This window comes from Arachis ipaensis, chromosome B1, assembly GCF_059453495.1.
Source record: "Arachis ipaensis isolate K30076 ecotype BB chromosome B1, ASM5945349v1, whole genome shotgun sequence".
Lineage (NCBI taxonomy): Eukaryota > Viridiplantae > Streptophyta > Magnoliopsida > Fabales > Fabaceae > Arachis > Arachis ipaensis.
Genome location: NC_142436.1, coordinates 64,629,419 through 64,640,182, shown reverse-complemented (window position 1 = coordinate 64,640,182; position 10,764 = coordinate 64,629,419). Strand labels below are relative to the sequence as shown.

At 38.9% G+C, this 10,764-nt stretch overlaps 1 non-coding gene across 1 annotated transcript; it reads left to right on the top strand.

The window, feature by feature from the left end:
• Positions 1-5,927: 5,927 nt before the first annotated feature.
• LOC148576849 (small nucleolar RNA R71) lies at positions 5,928-6,035 on the top strand. The gene has a single exon (XR_015903239.1). It is a non-coding gene; the product is annotated as a small nucleolar RNA R71 (small nucleolar RNA).
• Positions 6,036-10,764: the final 4,729 nt, after the last annotated feature.

The following is a 10,764-nucleotide window of genomic DNA, read 5'->3' as shown; positions in this document are numbered from 1 at the left end:
TTGAAGCTCGTCACAGTCATTCAATCATTGAATCCTACTCGGAATACCACAGAGAAGGTTTAGACTTTCCGGATTCTCTTGAATGCCGCCATCATTCTAGCTTACGCCACGAAGATTCTGGTTAGGAGATCTAAGAGATATTCATTCTAGCTTATTTCATGTAGAACGGAAGTGTTTGTCAGGCACGTGTTCATAGGGGAGAATGGTGATGAGCGTCACACATAATCATCACCTTCATCACGTTCTTGGGTGCGAATGGATATCTTAGAAGCAAAATAAGATGAGTTGAATAGAAAACAATAGTACTTTGCATTAATCTTTGAGGAACAGCAGAGCTCCACACCTTAATCTATGGAGTGTAGAAACTCTACCGTTGAAAATACATAAGTGAAAGGTCCAGGCATGGCCGAGATGCCCAGCCCCCAAAACGTGATCACAGGATCAAAATACAATCCAGGATCCAGGATGTCAAATACAATAGTAAAAGGTCCTATTTATAATAAACTAGCTACTAGGGTTTACATGAGTAAGTAATTGATGCATAAATCCACTTCCGGGGCCCACTTGGTGTGTGTTTGGGCTGAGCCTTAACTTTCCATGTGCAGAGGCCATTTGTGGAGCTGAACGCCAGTTTTTGTGCCAGTTTAGGCGTTCAACTCTGGTTTTGGATCCTTTTCTGGCGCTGGACGCCAGATTTGGGCAGAAAACTGGCGTTGAACGCCAGTTTATATCGTCTATTCTTGGCCAAAGTATGGACTATTATATATTTCTGGAAAGCCTTGGAAGTCTACTTTCCAACGCAATTGGAAGCGCGCCATTTCGAGTTCTGTAGCTCCAGAAAATCCACTTTGAGTGCAGGGAGGTCAGAATCCAACAGCATCAGCAGTCCTTCTTCAACCTCTGAATCTGATTTTTGCTCAAGTCCCTCAATTTCAGCCAGAAAATACCTGAAATCACAGAAAAACACACAAACTCATAGTAAAGTCCAGAAATGTGAATTTAACATAAAAACTAATGAAAACATCCCTAAAAGTAACTAGATCCTACTAAAAACATACTAAAAACAATGCCAAAAAGCGTATAAATTATCCGCTCATCACAACACCAAACTTAAATTGTTGCTTGTCCCCAAGCAACTGAAAATCAAATAGGATAAAAAGAAGAGAATATACTATAAATTCCAAACTATCAATGAAACAGAGCTTCAATCATATGAGCGGGACTTATAGCTTTTTGCCTCTTGAATAGTTTTGGCATCTCACTTTATCCATTGAGGTTAAGAATGATTGGCATCTATAGGAACTTCAGATTTCGAATAGTGTTATTGACTCTCCTATTTCAGTATGATGATTCTTGAACACAGCTTCTTTATGAGTCTTGGCCGTGGCCCTAAGCACTTTGTTTTCCAGTATTACCACCGGATACATAAATGCCACAGACACATAATTGGTGAACCTTTTCAGATTGTGACTCAGCTTTGCTAAAGTCCCCAATTAGAGGTGTCCAGGGTTCTTAAGCACACTCTTTGTTTTTGCTTTGGACCTTGACTTTAACCGCTCAGTCTCAAGTTTTCACTTGACACCTACACGCCACAAGCACATGGTTAGGGACAGCTTGGTTTAGCCGCTTAGACCAGGATTTTATTCCTTTAGGCCCTCCTATCCACTGATGCTCAAAGCCTTGGGATCCTTTTTATTTGCCCTTGCCTTTTGGTTTTAAGGGTTATTGGCTTTTTCTGCTTGCTTTTTCTTTTTCTTTCTATTTTTTTCGCCCCTTTTTTTTTCTTTTTTTTTTCTGCAAGCTTTGTTCTTTGCTGCTTTTTCTTGCTTCAAGAATTATTTTTATGATTTTTTAGATTATCAAATAACATGTCTCCTAGTCATCATTCTTTCAAGAGCCAACATATTTAACATTCTTAAACAACAACTTCAAAAGACATATGCACTGTTCAAGCATACATTCAGAAAACAAGAAGCATTGTCACCACATCAATATAATTAAACTAAGTTCAAGGATAAATTCAAAACTCATGTACTTCTTGTTCTTTTGAATTAAAACAGTTTTTATTTAAGAGAGGTGATGGATTCATAGGACAATCGTAACTTTAAGACATAGTTACTAACTACTAATAATTATGTAATGAAGACACAAACATGGACAAACACATAACATAGAAAATGAAGAACAGAAGAAATAACAACAAGGAATGAATCCACCTTAGTGATGGTGGCGTTTCCTTCTTGAGGAACCAATGATGTTCTTGAGCTCTTCTATGTCTCTTCCTTGTCTTTGTTGCTCCTCCCTCATTGCTTTTTGATCTTCTCTAATTTCATGAAGCATGATGGAGTGCTCTTGATGTTCCACCCTTAGTTGTCCCATATTGGAACTCAATTCTCCTAGGGAGGTGTTGATTTGCTCCCAATAATTTTGTGGAGGAAAGTGCATTTGAGGCATCTTCGGGATCTCATGGAAATGAGTTTCTTGCGCCTCTTGAGCTCCATAACTGGGCTCTCTTGCTTGCTCCATCTTTTTCTTAGTGATGGGCTTGTCCTCTTTAATGAGGATATCTCCCTCTATGTCAATCCCAGCCGAATTGCATAGGTGGCAAATGAGGTGAGGAAAGGCTAACCTTGCCATGGTGGAGGACTTGTCAGCCACCTTGTAGAGTTCTTGAGGTATAATCTCATGAACTTCCACCTCTTCTCCAATCATGATGCTATGGATCATGATGGCCCGGTCTATAGTAACTTCGGACCGGTTGCTAGTGGGAATGATTGAGCATTGAATGAACTCCAACTATCCTCTAGCCACAGGCTTGAGGTCCAATATTCTTAGTTGAACCGGCTTGCCTTTGGAGTCAACCTTCCATTGAGCTCCTTCTACACATATGTCCATAAGGACTTGGTCCAACCTTTGATCAAAGTTGACTCTCCTTGTGTAGGGGCGTGCGTTCTCTTCCATGTTTGGCAAGTTGAACGCCAACCTCACATTTTCCGGACTAAAATCTAAGTATTTCCCCCGAACCATTGTAACATAGTTCTTTGGATCCGGGTTCTTACTTTGATCATGGTTCTTGGTGATCCATGCATTGGCATAGAACTCTTGAACCATTAGGATGCCGACTTGTTGGATGGGATTTGTTTGAACTTTCCAACCTCTTCTTTGAATTTCATGTCGGATCTCCGGATACTCATTTCTTTTGAGTTTGAAAGGGACCTCGGGGATCACCTTCTTCTTGGCCACAACATCATAGAAGTGGTCTTGATGGGCTTTGGAGATGAACCTTTCCATCTCCCATGACTCGGATGTGGAAGCTTTTGTCTTCCCTTTCCCCTTCTTAGAGGATTCTCCGGTCTTAGGTGCCATCAATGGTAATGGAAAAACAAAAAGCTTATGCTTTTACCACACTAAACTTAGAATATTGCTCACCCTCGAGCAATAAAAGAAAGAATAGATGAAGAAGAAGAAGAAATGGAAGAGAGGGAGAGTGTGATGTGGTTCGGCCAAGAAAGGTGTAGAGGGGTGTGTTGTGTGAATTTGATGAAGAATGGAGGGCTTTATATAGGGAAGGGAGGGGGGGAAGGTTTCGGCCATATGGGTGGGTTTGGGTGGGAAATTGGTTTTGAATTTTTGAAGGTAGGTGGAGTTTACGAGGTAGGTTTATGGGGAAGAGTGGATGGATGTGAGTGGTGAGAAGAAGTGAGTGGAGGTAGGTGGGGATCCTGTGGGGTCCACAGATCCTGAGTGGATCCTGTGGGGTCCACAAATCCTGAGTGAATCCTGTAGGGTCCACAGATCCTGAGGTGTTCAAGGATTTACATCCCTGCACCCATTAGGCATGTAAAAATGCCTTTGCACACAACTCTAGGCGTTCAGCGCCAGGTTGGTGGCCATTTTGGGCGTTCAACGCCCATTTGTGTGCCATTTCTGGCGTTGAACGCCAGAACCATGCCTGTTCTGGCGTTCAGCGCCCAGAAGCTGCCCATTTTGGGCGTTCAGCGCCAGAACCATGCTTTGTTCTGGCGCTGAACGCCAGACAGATGCTCCTCCAGGGTGTGATTTTTTTTCTGCTGTTTTTGATTCCGTTTTCAATTTTTATATTTATTTTGTGACTCCACATGATCATGAACCTACAAAGACATATAACTAAGGAAAATATAGTTAGATAAATAAAAATTGGGTTGCCTCCCAACAAGCGCTTCTTTAATGTCAATAGCTTGACAGTGGGCTCTCATGGAGCCTCACAGATGTGCAGAGCTTTGTTGAGACTCTCCAACACCAAACTTAGAGTTTGGATATGGGAGTTCAACACCAAACTTAGAGTTTGGTTGTGGCCTCCCAACACCAAACTTAGAGTTTGACTGTGGGGGCTTTGGTTGATTCTGCTTTGAGAGAAGCTTTTTCTGCTTCCTCTCCATGGTTGCAGAGGGAGATCCTTGAGTTTTAAACACAAGGGAGTTCTCATTCCATTGAAGGACTATTTCACCTCTGTCAACATCAATCACAGCTCTTGCTGTGGCCAGGAAAGGTCTTCCTAAGATGATGGATTCATCCTCTTCCTTTCCAGTATCCAGGACTATGAAATCAGCAGGGATGTAAAGGCCTTCAACCTTTACTAACACGTCCTCTACTTGTCCATAAGCCTGTTTTCTTGAACTGTCTGCCATCTCTAATGAGATTTTAGCAGCTTGCATCCCATAGATTCCCAGTTTCTCTATTACAGAGAGGGGCATGAGGTTTATTCCTGAACCAAGGTCACACAGGGCCTTAAAGATCATGGTGCCTATGGTACAGGGTATTATGAACTTTCCAGGATCCTGTCTCTTCTGGGGCAATGTCAGTTGATCCAGATCACTTAGTTCATTGATGAACAAGGGAGGTTCAACTTCCCAAGTATCAATGCCAAATAATTTGGCATTCAGCTTCATGATTGCACCAAGAAACTTGGCAGTTTGCTCTTCAGTAACATCCTCATTCTCTTCAGAAGAGGAATACTCATCAGAGCTCATGAAGGGCATAAGGAGGTTCAATGGAATCTCTATGGTCTCTAGATGAGCCTCAGAGTCCTTTGGTTCCTCAGAGGGAAGCTCCTTATTGATCACTGGACGTCCCAGGAGGTCTTCCTCCTTGGGATTCACGTCCTCCACTCCCCTTGTAGGTTCGACCATGGTGCTTATGTCAATGGCCTTGCACTCTCCTTTTGGGTTCTCTTCTGTATTGCTTGGGAGAGTACTAGGAGGGATTTCAGTGATCCTCTTACTCAGCTGGCCCACTTGTGCTTCCAAATTTCTAATGGAAGACCTTGTTTCATTCATGAAACTTACAGTGGCCTTGGATAGATCAGAGACTAAGTTTGCCAAATTAGAGGTATTTTGTTCAGAATTCTCTGTCTGTTGCTGAGTGGATGATGGAAAAGGCTTGCTATTGCTAAACCTGTTTCTTCCACCATTATTAAAGCCTTGTTGAGGCTTTTGATCCTTCCATGAGAAATTTGGATGATTTCTCCATGATGAGTTATAGGTGTTTCCATAAGGTTCACCTAAATAATTTACCTCTGCTATTGCAGGGTTCTCAGGATCATAAGCTTCTTCTGCATAAGAAGCCTCTTGAGTACTGTTGGATGCAGCTTACATTCCATGCAGACTCTGAGAGATCATATTGACTTGCTGAGTCAATATTTTATTCTGAGACAATATGGCATTCAGAGTATCAACTTCAAGAACTCCCTTCTTCATAGGCGTCCCATTACTCACAGGATTCCTTTCAGAAGTGTACATGAACTGGTTATTAGCAACCATGTCAATGAGTTCTTGAGCTTCTGCAGGCGTTTTCTTTAGGTGAATGGATCCAGCTGCAGAGGTGTCCAGTGACATTTTTGATAGCTCAGATAAACCATCGTAGAATATATCCAGGATGGTCCATTCTGAAAGCATGTCAGAAGGACACTTTTTGGTCAACTGTTTGTATCTTTCCCAAGCTTCATAGAGGGATTCACCTTCTTTCTGTCTGAAGGTTTGAACATCAGCTCTAAGCTTGCTCAGCTTTTGAGGAGGAAAGTACTTGGCTAAGAAAGCCGTGACCAGCTTATCCCAAGAGTTCAGGCTGTCTTTGGGTTGAGAATCCAACCATAATCTAGCTCTGTCTCTTACAGCAAAAGGGAAAAGCATGAGCCTGTAGACTTCAGGATCTACTCCATTAGTCTTAACAGTATCACATATCTGCAAGAATTCAGTTAAGAACTGAAAAGGATCTTCAGATGGAAGTCCATGAAACTTGTAGTTTTGCTGCATCAGAGAAACTAATTGAGGTTTCAGCTCAAAGTTGTTTGCTCCAATGGCAGGAATGGAGATGCTTCTTCCATGTAAATTGGAATTAGGTGCAGTAAAGTCACCAAGCATCTTCCTTACATTATTATTATTTTCGGCTGCCATTTCCTCTTCTTGTTCGAAAATTTCTGAAAGGTTATCTCTGGATTGTTGTATTTTAGCTTCTCTTAATTTTCTCTTCAGAGTCCTTTCAGGTTCCGGATCTGCTTCAATAAGAATATTCTTGTCCTTGCTCCTGCTCATATGACAAAGAAGAGGGCACAGAAAAAATAATAATAATAATATGGATCCTTTATACCACAGTATAGGGATCCCTGTGTGAGTAGAAGAAGAGGGGGAGACAAAGAATGTAATGTAATGGAAGAAACACAACTGTGAGGATGTCAGAGATGTGAGATGAGATGTTAGTAGATGAATAAATAAATAGAATAAGATGAGAGAGAAGGAATTTTCGAAAATAGTTTTTGAAAAAGAGTTAGTGATTTTTGAAAATAGTTTTTGAAAAATGTTAGTATTTTTCGAAAATTTTTAAAATCAAAAATAAAAATAAGAATAATTAGTTAATTAAAAAGAAATTTTTGAAAAAGGGGGAAGATATTTTCGAAAATTAGAGAGAGAGAGAGAGTTAGTTAGGTAGTTTTGAAAAAGTTAAGAAACAAACAAAAAGTTAGTTAGTTAATTGAAACAAATTTTGAAAAGATAAGAAGTTAGGAAGTTAGAAAAGATATTTTGAAAAAGATAAGATGAGAAGATATTTTTGAAAAGATATGATAGAAATTAGTTTTTGAAAAAAAGATTTGATTTTTAAAATCACAATTAATGACTTGATTCATAAGAGATCACAAGATATGATTCTAGAACTTAAAGTTTGAATCTTTCTTAACAAGCAAGTAACAAACTTCAAATTTTTGAATCAAAACATTAATTGATTATGTTATTTTCGAAAATTTGATATAAAAATAAGAAAAAGATTTTTGAAAAATATTTTTGAAATTTTCGAAAATAACTAAAAATTTTGAAAAAGATTTGATTTTTGAAAAAGATTTTGAAAAAGATAAGATTTTCAAATTGAAAATTTGATTTGACTCATAAGAAACAACTTGATTTTAAAAATTTTTGAAAAAGTCAACTCAAATTTTCGAATTTGATGAGAGAGAAAAAGGGAAAGATATATTTTTTTTATTTTTGAAATTTTTATGATGAGAGAGAAAAACACTAAAAAGATGCAATGCATGAAATTTTTAGATCAAAACATGTGATGCATGCAAGAATGCTATGAATGTCAAGATGAACACCAAGAACACTATGAATGTCATGATGAACATCAAGAACATATTTTTGAAAAATTTTTAATGCAAAGAAAACATGCAAGACACCAAACTTAGAATTCTTTAATGCTTAGACACTAAGAATTCAAGAATGCATATGATAAACATGAAAAGACACAAAACAAAAAATCATCAAGATCAAACAAGAAGACTTACCAAGAACAACTTGAAGATCATGAAGAACACTATGAACGCATGAGAATTTTCGAAAAATGCAAGATGCACATGCAAGTGACACCAAACTTATGATATGACTCAAGACTCAAACAAGGAACAGAAAAATATTTTTGCTTTTTATGATTTTCTAATTTTTTTTTATTTTTATTTTATATTTTTCGGAAATTATTTAGAAAAGAGAAAATAAGGATTCCAAAATTTTTAATATGAATTCCAGGAATCTTGCATTCTTAGTCTAAAGCTTCAGTCCAGGAATTAGACATGGCTCATGAGCCAGCCAAGCTTTCAATGAAAGCTCCGGTCCAAAACACTAGACATGGCCAATGGCCAGCCAAGCTTCAGCATGTAATTCAGACATGACACGCCTAACATACTCATTTCCAAAGGAATTAGACATGGCTTTACAGCCAGCCAGGCTTCAACATGCTTCTTGAAATACTAGAATTCATTCTTAAAAATTTTGAATAAAATTTTTGAAAACATTTTTATTTTTTCGAAAACAGATGAGAAATTTTTGAAATATTTTTGAAAGATTTTTGAAAGGAAAACGAAAAGAAAGTTACCTAATCTGAGCAACAAGATGAACCGTCAGTTGTCCAAACTCAAACAATCCCCGGCAACGGCGCCAAAAACTTGGTGCACGAAATTGTGATGTCCAGGCTCAAACAATCCCTGGCAACGTGAGCAACTTGGTACGCGCAATCGTGATTACACTTTGATTATGTAAAATTCATGGCTCTTTCTTTCCCTGGCAATGGCGCCAAGAATATGGTGCCAATACCATGGTTCACAACTTCGATACAACTAACCAGCAAGTGCACTGGGTCGTCCAAGTAATACCTTACGTGAGTAAGGGTCGAATCCCACGGAGATTGTCGGTATGAAGCAAGCTATGGTCACCTTGCAAATCTCAGTTAGGCAGATATAAATTGATAATAGTGTTTTGGAATATTAATTAATAAAATAGGGATAGAAATACTTATGTAATTCATTGGTGAGAATTTCAGATAAGCGAATGGAGATGCTTTCGTTCCTCTGAACCTCTGCTTTCCTGCTATCTTCATCCAATCAGTCTTACTCCTTTCCATGGCTGGCTTTATGCAAGGGCATCACCGTTGTCAGTGGCTACATCTCCTCCTCTCAGTGAAAAATATGCTCACATGCTCTGTCACAGCATGGCTAATCATCTGTCGGTTCTCGATCATGCTGGAATAGGATTCACCCTCCTTTTGCGTCTGTCACTAACGCCCAGCACTCGCGAGTTTGAAGCTCGTCACAGTCATTCAATCATTGAATCCTACTCGGAATACCACAGACAAGGTTTAGACTTTCCGGATTCTCTTGAATGCCGCCATCATTCTAGCTTACGCCACGAAGATTCTGGTTAGGAGATCTAAGAGATATTCATTCTAGCTTATTTCATGTAGAACGGAAGTGTTTGTCAGGCACGTGTTCATAGGGGAGAATGGTGATGAGCGTCACACATAATCATCACCTTCATCACGTTCTTGGGTGCGAATGGATATCTTAGAAGTGAAATAAGATGAGTTGAATAGAAAACAGTAGTACTTTGCATTAATCTTTGAGGAACAGCAGAGCTCCACACCTTAATCTATGGAGTGTAGAAACTCTACCGTTGAAAATACATAAGTGAAAGGTCCAGGCATGGCCGAGATGGCCAGCCCCCAAAACGTGATCACAGGATCAAAATACAATCCAGGATCCAGGATGTCAAATACAATAGTAAAAGGTCCTATTTATAATAAACTAGCTACTAGGGTTTACATGAGTAAGTAATTGATGCATAAATCCACTTCCGGGGCCCACTTGGTGTGTGTTTGGACTGAGCCTTAACTTTCCACGTGTAGAGGCCATTTGTGGAGCTGAACGCCAGTTTTTGTGCCAGTTTGGGCGTTCAACTCTGGTTTTGGATCCTTTTCTGGCGCTGGACGCCAGATTTGGGCAGAAAATTGGCGTTGAACGCCAGTTTAAGTCGTCTATTCTTAGCCAAAGTATGGACTATTATATATTGCTGGAAAGCCTTGGAAGTCTACTTTCCAACGCAATTGGAAGCGCGCCATTTCGAGTTTTGTAGCTCCAGAAAATCCACTTTGAGTGCAAGGAGGTCAGAATCCAACAGCATCAGCAGTCCTTCTTCAACCTCTGAATCTGATTTTTGCTCAAGTCCCTCAATTTCGGCCAGAAAATACCTGAAATCACAGAAAAACACACAAACTCATAGTAAAGTCTAGAAATGTGAATTTAACATAAAAACTAATGAAAACATCCCTAAAAGTAACTAGATCCTACTAAAAACATACTAAAAACAATGCCAAAAAGCGTATAAATTATCGGCTCATCAATTACATAAGTATCTCTATACCAGTTTATAGTTTATTTATGTTTTTATTATCAATTCACCATACCCATTTGAATCCGCCTGACTGAGATTTACAAGGTGACCGTAGCTTGCTTCAGGCCGACAATCTCCGTGGGATCGACCCTTACTCACGTAAGGTTTATTACTTGGACGACCCAGTGCACTTGCTGGTTAGTTGTGCGAAGTTGTGATAAAGAGTTGAGATTACAATTGTGTGTACCAAGTTGTTGGCGCCATTGATGATCATAATTTCGTGCACCAAGTTTTTGGCGCCGTTGCCGGGGATTGTTCGAGTTTGGACAACTGACGGTTCATCTTGTTGCTCAGATTAGGTAATTTTATTTTAATTTTAAGCTTTTTATTTCTTATTTTCGAAAATAATACAAAATTTTTTTTTCTTTTTCGTTTTTCCCAAAATAATTTTCGAAAAAACCAAAAAAAAAATTCTTATAAAATCATAAAAACCAAAAATTTTATGTTTCTTGTTTGAGTTTAGTGTCAATTTTTAAGTTTGGTGTCAATTGCATTCTTTTATTTTTCTTAAATTTTTTTT